The following is a 7,579-nucleotide window of genomic DNA, read 5'->3' on the forward strand; positions in this document are numbered from 1 at the left end:
TCACCTCATGCTGGAATCTGTTAAATTTCGAGAGGCAAAGATCCATTTATAGAGGTCACTATTTAAAATTAACAATTTTTTTAATTAAGTCCAACAGAGAATATTAAAATGAACAACTATTTAGAACTCATTTCGTTAAACTTATCTTTTACTTTCCATTCTACAATACTGGTCTGATAAAACAAAACACCATGATTAAGATTTTAAAAGAATATAATCACATTTCAAAACCAGTCAGCTTTGTCAATTCTCCTTTGTAGATTTTTCTCTGTAGATTTTTATCTCGGCTGGCTTCGATGTTCTGCTGTGCAAACGTCTTACAGACAGGTAGCTTTCAGAAAGCTCTTCAGCGAGCAGTCTATCTTTGTGGATGCCCTTGGCAGTTCTCTCTCTAAATGTTCAAACTGTCCGGTTTTACACCTCAAAACATTGGATTATTTCATTGACTTTGTTGTCATCAAATACATTATATTTCAAACTCCATTGGATTTCAGAGTGTTGGGGCATAGTTGAACTGACTGGCCGAATGTGAATTTGTTTTTGTACCATGGCAACTCAGACTCACTATTTGTTTCACAGTCAAATGTTACATTTTTTACTTTTTTCAGAACAATATTGTTTGTCCGCCCTACATAGTTTTCCATAAATTTGATCACCTAATTCAATATAATTGTCTTTTCTGTTCAAAAAAGAACCGTTTTCTCTCATCCTTCCTTTGTCTAAGTCCTTCTTTCCAGTTATGATTCCAATTACTTACAATGTTACTGGTATTCTTCGACAAAGTAAATACATTGTGTGTATTTTGTGAATAATCCTCTGTAATTGAACTGAGATGAAAGAATGAGATGCAATCAGATTCCCATATGAAGAAGCAAATGTGCAACTTTTCCGAGCTTTCTGATATTAAAAAAATATGCAAACATCTCGTTTGTTCAGGATTGGGAAAGTGAACAAATGACGTTCACGAAAAGAATATGAGTAATTCAATTAAAATTTACTGGGATCATTGAATGACTAAATATTTACTTTTCTCCTGAACGTTTAAATTCAGCTTTGTTTCAAGTCCGTGTTGCGTATGTTTTTGTCAATATGCAAATATCACCGGTGACAAAACCAGAAGTTGCTGGAAATGCTCAGTATTTCTGGAAGTATCTGTTGTGAGAAAGCAGATTCAACATCGCGGTGTTTGTGCAGCAACTGAGGAGCTGCAGCATGAAGCCCAATTCCTGCACAAAGCGATGGAGGGCTTCTTACCCATTTAAAGTTTGAGAATAGGTTGAGATCGTTTCGGCCCCAAGGCCTCCAATCATTTATGCTGAACATAAATGTTGGCCTTTTAGAAGATGAAAATGGCGGGGTAGTATTGGGAAACACAGAAGGGGCAGAGGTAAAGCTAACACTTCTTGCTTTCACAGTGGAAGATAATTTCTTCGCAAAATTTACAAGAACTGCAAAGGATCATGCTGGAAGTACGATGCTCAGGGAAAAAGGTATTAAACACATTGATTGGATTAGAGGGAGGTCAGGCCCTCAGTCTGCACTCTATTGTATTGAAGGAGGCAACAGCAGAGGTACCTAATGTGTTAGTTACGATATTCAAAAAAATCTTTGATTTTGGAATTGTGCCAAAGTATTGGAAAATTAATAATGTGACACTCGTATTCAAAGCTAGAAATCGGAAAAAAAGTGACAAACTTTAGACCAGTGAGTTTTAACTCTGTAGTGGGGAAGTTTCGTCAGTCAACCATGAAGTATGAAATAACTGAACATTTGGAAAAGCAAAGATCAGTTCACCACTGTCAGCACGGTTTCATGATGGGCAGGTTGTGCTTGACATACCCGCTGGTGTTCTTTGAGAACATAACCAACAATGTGGATAATTAGGATACAACAACTGCTGTACATCTCAACTTCAGAAGGCCTTTGCCAAGGTGCTGTATAAAAGACTGATCTAGCAGGTTCGATCCCAGGGTGTTAAGGGTAGAGTATTGAATTGGATAAAAGATTGGCTTACTGACAGAAAGCAGAGCATCGGGATAACTGGTCTTTCTCTGACGAACTAAAACTAGTGAGGTGCTGCAGTTATCAGTTCTTAGACCTCAACTGTTTACAATCAATCCAAATGACTTGGACGGAGAGACAAAATGTAGCAACTAAATTCACAGATGGTACTAAACTAGGTGGTAAACAGGCTGTAATAAGGAAATAAAGAGTTTACAGATGAATATTGGAAATTGGGGCAGAGTGTTATATCTGGCAGATAATATTTAATGTGGATAAGTGCAAAGCTGAATTTCCTTCCGCCACTCCTAATTTCTAGGTTTGTGTTGCTCCATCGACAGTTCTTTGAATTTTATTCATTGTTGGTGGCTGGGGTGATAGGAGTCTAGGGGTTTGGTCAAGGGTGGTGCAGGTTGCTCTGAGTGTCGGGAACAAGACATTAATGTGGAGAAAATACCGCAGTCAGGCCTTGTTGATTCCCACAGCAGGCCTGGCACCGAGCTGGCCTATTCCTGTTCTTTATTCCTGATATTTAATTGACTGGAGTTGTAGTCAGACAGTAAGTCCGTAATTAACATGCCGTTTTCAAAATAAAGGGACAAATGAACATTTCGATCAGAAGTAAATACTTGGCAATTCATTTGAGATTTCAATGACTATTTGCTGCAACTTCAGTCTTGGTAGTGCGTGACGGGGCTGCAAAACACTTTAGCATTGTTGCAACTTTATAGTTTAGATACTGAGTAAAGATATTACATTATCAACACTGTTGGAAAGTGTCATTGTATATCTTATGAAAAATATTTTGAATTATTATGAAAGAATACAAACATTGAAAAGATTAGAAAAGGAAGATGTGAAGACAATATAAATCTTGAAATATTTCAAAACCAAATACATTTAGAAATAGGAAAGTTTTTCTACAGTTTACAGATTAATGGTGAGACCACTTTCACTTTATAAGTGTTTCTCCTTTTTATTGAGCCTTCGAGTAAGGGGAAATGCTGCTCTCTGATCACCCTGTGCATACCCCTCATGCTGTTAAACACCTCCATTAGGAGCACCTCTCAACCTTCTTTCCTTAAAAGTAAAATCAAGAAAATTTAGCTTCTATTAAGTTTGAATACTCGTCTTGATACTTCAGAAATGTTATCACATTTATATGTGTTAAATTTCATCAGCGATTGATCTGTCCACCTGAACAGTTGGTTTGTACCCTCCTGTAACCTCACAGGTTCCTCCTCACTGAGAACCACCATTATTATTTATATTATTTATTTGTGTCATCCACAACATTATTTATCATTCCCCCAAACTCCATCCCTCCCATTATCATCATCACCATTTATGAAGTTCACGACTTAGCATTGCTTTTCTTCCCATTCTCTTATTATTCCTATTGATGAATTTACTGCGTAATGCAGTTGAGGTGTTTTTATGAGGAAGCCACAAATTTTATTTTGGATATGGAGCTGAATTCTCCTTTTATACTATGCACCTCTCTATGTTTTATTCATAAGGCTTGTACGTAATTAATATTGGATTAGGTTTAAGTGGTTTTCACTGCAACATTTTGGTTTTACATGGACCTGGGTAATGTTCTTTGTATCATTCCTGCAATAGTCAGAGCTGAAGGAACTTTCCGTCTGTACGATGAACACAGATTCACAATTTTGTTTGAAAGATCTCGAGTGATGAGGATAAAGATTCAATTAAATTCTCAATTTAGAATCGTGGCAAGAGATTAAATCATATCTTCAAGTCACTTTGAATCGGAAACAAATTATTAAAACATGCACCCACTTTTCCTCATATTGTAAAAACAGTTTCACATAGTGTTCTTAGTGCAGCATGGATCTTACAGCTGCTCCTGGGATTGCAGGCAGTTAAATATTTAATGTCGTCTTTTTTGCAGTTGATATAGTTATTATAGTTTATTAATTTAACACCATTATTTCTATTTTGTTTCCTGAACATACAAAACAAACAAAATAATAATAAAAACTCACAATTTTCTTTCAAACAAACTTTTATTTTAATAGAGCTTTTTAAGGGTGGTTTACAAAAAAAGGAAAAGTATATTTATGTTTTAAAAGGTTTCTCTTAGTACACTGTAAATGTGTTTTTGCTTTGAAAAATGAATCAGCTATTTTTAAAATAAGGAGTTGTACCTTCATTCTGGAGAATCCTACATATTTTCAGCTCTGGAGGAGACTACTTTATTCTCGGGATTTATTGAAGAGGAATATTTTATTGATTTAATTAGCTAAATGCTTGATTTTGTTTAAGTTTTATATGTTTGATATGCATATGTATATATTTTCCCATTTTTTAAACGTTATTGTCTGTAGGTAATGAAAGGTAACGTATATATAAGTTGTCAAAAACAATCCTGCTTTAGGCATGATGTTATTAACGCCATTTATAAGGTACAGAGAAAGATGGCTTGAAGATTTAGAAAAAAAAAATCCAGCAAACAGTTAGATAGTTGGGTGACTTTCAGGAAAGATAAGAAGGTAGTTCAAATGTCTCCGGTGGCTATTCCTCTATCAAAATGCTTTTCAGCTTTTAGAATATCTGAAGGGGATTGCCTCTCTGAGGAAAATGGAAGAGCAATTAATTATTAGACAATAGGAACAATTCTTATATTCAGCAGCGTTTGAGAAGAGTTAGTAGAATTATTGCTTCAGTGGACTTTCCCTTCGGGGCATCAACAAGAGATTCTGGGGCAGTGGCCGTTAATTTAGGATGGTTTGTTGCTTTCCCTGTGCGAGGATTAAAACGTTTCGAAACATTTCAAGAACGTTGTTAAAAGTGAGATTGAATAGCCAAACATTATTGTAGACATTGGCAGGAATTACATTTTATTAGGCAAAGATTAAAACAGTACAGAGTGAACTTAAGAGGTGAGATAGAGAATTAAAAATAAAACGGTTAAAGCAATACTTTCTTGTTTACTGAAGGGTTAAAAAAAGAAGAGCTATTGTGTTATTGAGTGATTTAGATTTTGGCGAAATTGGAATCTATTTTAGAATAGAAATGACCTGTTCAGAAAAAAAAGATTTGTCTAATCTAAATTGGAAAGCAACGAATATCTTAGCATGAAGATTTGCTCAGTCTATGTAGGGAAACTTTATATTCCAAGTAGCAGTACAAATTGCAGGATGGTTAGACAAGTTTATGAATGTGAGGAGAGCAAGTCAATTAGAAAAGAAAAACGAGAGAGTCAAGAGCATATAGTAATTCGGAAGCACGATATTGCATTTATTTCATTGTAAGGGGTCTTACAGGGAAGGCTGATCAACTCAACCCATGTTTAAGAACATGGGAGTGGGACATCATATGAATTACAGAAAATTGGTTGAGAGATGTTCAAGGAGAAAGTGTAGTTCTGTGAAAGCACAACAGGTCAGGCAGCATGTGAGGAACAAGAAAGTCAACGTTTTGGGCAAAAGCCCCTCATCAGGAATGGGCTGATGAAGGGCTTGTGCTTGAAACATTGATTGTCCTGTTCCTTGGATGCTGCCTGACCTGCTATGCTTTTCCACCACCACAATCTCGACTCTAATCTCCAGCATCTGCAGTCCTCACTTTCGCCTGAAAGATGTTCAAGACTACCAATTCAATGTTCCAGGTTTTAAGGGTCATAGAAAAGTTGGAAACAGACATGTGGATGGCAGGGATGGGGAGGTCTGCCATTTTTGATTATTAAATAAATTATTGCTGTAACCGGGGAAGATATTTCTGAAAAATTATCCAGTTAAAATATGCATGCAGTATTGAAAATATGAAAATAAAGTTCACTTTGAAGAGATTGCATGAAATGCTCGCTTATGACATATCGCCCAGTGAAAATATATTGGTCGAAATTAAAAATAAGAAAGGAAAGAGCACGTTGATTGTATTGTACCATATTCTCTCCAACAGTAAGAAAGAAACTGAGAAACAGACATGTAGTGAAATCTTGGATATATTTAAGCTTAATAAGGTTGTTATAGTGATGAATTTTAATTTTCTAAAAATTGTTTGGGACTACCACAGTGTTCACGGGTTGGATGGTGAAGAATTTGTCAAATGTGTTCAAGAAAACTTTCTTCATCAATATGCGGATGATTCCAACATAGAAGGAGCTAAACTAGGCCTTCTTTTATGCAATAGGCAGGGCAAGTGACTGAAGTTAACGTGAGGGAATATTTTGGGTTTTGCAATCATAATTCTATTCGTTTCATAATTGTTATGGAAAAGAATAAGCTTTTCATTAATGTTTTCTTTAATTGGAGTACCATAAATTTTAATGGCATTGGAGAAGGACTTATCAAGTTTGATTGGAGTAGACTGTTAGCAGGTAAAACGATGTCTGACAAGTGGGAGGCGTTCTACAATGTGACGCCGGGAGTTGAGAAGCATATTGTTTCTGTTAGAGTGAAGGGTAATGTTGGTAATGTTAAGGAACAATGGACAGCTCCAGTTATTGAGCTTTTATTCAAGAATCAACGAAAACCTTAGTTTAGATATAGACAACATTATTCAATTTAATCTCTTAGTCAATATAAAGAGTATAGGGCATCATTTTGAGAGAAATCAGGAAAGCAGAAAGGAGATATGAGATAGTATGGGCAGATATGTTTAAGTATAATCCAAAGATATTGTGCAACTACATTAACAGCAAGAGGGTAACCACAGAGAGGGTAAAGCCTCTCAAAGACCATGAAGGATATCAATGTTTTGAATCCAGGGGATGGGGAATAAAATCCCATTCCTGGTGCATCAGACAGCAGCAAACTGTCTGCCCCTCACATTCATCCAGCTTGAACTCTATCTGCTAGTTGTCAGTTTATTGACCCATTTGTTCAAGATCCTTTTGTATTCTTAGAAAACCTTCTTCTTTGTCCACTATACCACAGTTTTAGTGTCATCTGCAAACTTATGAATTATGCCTTCGACATTCTCACGCAAATCATTTAATGTAAATGACAAACAATGAAAACTCAGAACCAATCTCTGTGGAACGCTGCTGGGCATAGCATCCAGCCAAAAAAACAACTGCCCACTGGTACTCTCTGTTTCCTGACATTGCAAAAATTGAAAGTGCTGGAGAGAACACCAGCAGTTCCGGCAGTATCGGAACAGAGAAAAATGGAATTAAGTCTTTTTGAGTCCAACATAACTTGTTCAGAACAGGTTCATATAAGACTCGATATGTTAACTCTGTTTCTCTGCCCAGATCTTGCATCTTCTGTTGCATTTATCCATAATTTTACATTTGTATTTCAGGTTTTCACTATCGCTCATATTTTGCTTTATCTTGATTGGTCTGGATGTTGGCCCTTGTTATACTTGGCCAATGTGCTCCATTCCTGTTCCTATCACTTGTGCCAGTGACACATGTATTTCTGTTTCTTCTTTAAGTTCTGAAAGTAAATGCTCAGATCTCATCAAAGTGATTTCGATTTAAAAGACCTTTTAGAGATAGCTACACCTGATGTAAAAATAGGATCAGTTTATTAATTATGACATTGTCTGTGCGTTTTATGTCTAAACTTGACTCCTCAGTCTCTGAAGGAGGGGGAGAGCATCC

This window comes from Chiloscyllium plagiosum, unplaced genomic scaffold, assembly GCF_037043375.1.
Source record: "Chiloscyllium plagiosum isolate Xiang-an unplaced genomic scaffold, Cpla_swu_hap1 HiC_scaffold_43, whole genome shotgun sequence".
Taxonomy (NCBI): domain Eukaryota; kingdom Metazoa; phylum Chordata; class Chondrichthyes; order Orectolobiformes; family Hemiscylliidae; genus Chiloscyllium; species Chiloscyllium plagiosum.